Below are 975 nucleotides of genomic sequence, written 5' to 3'. Positions count from 1 at the left end.
GTTTCTCGTCTCGCCGCAGCCGCCTCCGGCTTCTCCAGTGAGATGGAGGGCAAGGCCAGGGCTGCTGCATTTATAGCCCCATGCCCTCCCCCCAGACACCCTCCCTGGTGCTGATGTGTGCCCAGCTGCAGGATGTTGACTTGGGCAAGGTGGCGGTTTTGAAGGGCTGAGGTCAAGTAAACAACTTCCTGTCTTGCAGAAGAAGGGAAGTCCCCACAAGTCCCAAAAAGGGCTCGGCAGTGGAGTCACAGGAACTCTTGCACCAGCGCTGGAGTCAGGATTTTCCTGGTTTCTTCAGTCACCTGTGAAAGAACAAAGAGACCTTTTCTTTCACAGCTGTTTTGTGGAGGACTCCAGGGAGGAGCAGTGTGGTCCTTCCTGTCACGGGCCCCTGCCCCCGTCTCTGTGGCCAGGCTGGCATCTCCAGCCCCCAGGCCGCCAGGGAAGACCCCTCAAGTCCCAAAAAGGGCTCGGCAGTGGAGTCAGAGGAACTCTTGCACCAGCGCTGGAGTCAGGATTTTCCTGGTTTCTTCAGTCACCTGTGAAAGAACAAAGAGACCTTTTCTTTCACAGCTGTTTTGTGGAGGACTCCAGGGAGGAGCAGTGTGGTCCTTCCTGTCACGGGCCCCTCGTGCCCAAACGCAGCTGGCCATATGCCACCAACATGATCCGACCTCTTGGTGCCCGGGCAGACTCACCCACCTGCTCTGGAGCACGCAGAGTGGATGAAGTAGGAGGCAGCCGGAGCGGGGCAGGCAGAAGAAGGGCTTTGTGTCACTGTGGGAGCGTGTGTGACACTATTAGTGTCCTTCCAGGGTGTGATGTCCCCTCTGCCTGGGCCCTAGCAGGCTCCTGGGTCACCACCCCAAAAGGGTCTCTGCTGCCTTCTCGCAGCCCCACCCCTGGGCTGGCACCGAGGGACCCCCACTCCGGGGCTGGGAGGCAGTGGAGGGAGCAGGGGGGGCCTGTGCTCTG

The 975-nt window shown here is 59.9% G+C and overlaps 1 protein-coding gene across 1 annotated transcript in view; it reads right to left on the bottom strand.

Annotated features, from left to right (window-relative positions):
• LCN15 (lipocalin 15) overlaps positions 1 to 975 on the bottom strand; it is a gene marked incomplete at both ends in the record, with an annotated part of 7689 nt that overhangs the window by 546 nt on the left and 6168 nt on the right. The window lies entirely within an intron of this gene.

Source organism: Buceros rhinoceros, unplaced genomic scaffold (genome assembly GCF_000710305.1).
Source record: "Buceros rhinoceros silvestris isolate BGI_N320 unplaced genomic scaffold, ASM71030v1 scaffold22566, whole genome shotgun sequence".
In the NCBI taxonomy this organism is placed as follows: domain Eukaryota; kingdom Metazoa; phylum Chordata; class Aves; order Bucerotiformes; family Bucerotidae; genus Buceros; species Buceros rhinoceros.
This window is presented reverse-complemented; position numbering and strand designations above follow the sequence as displayed.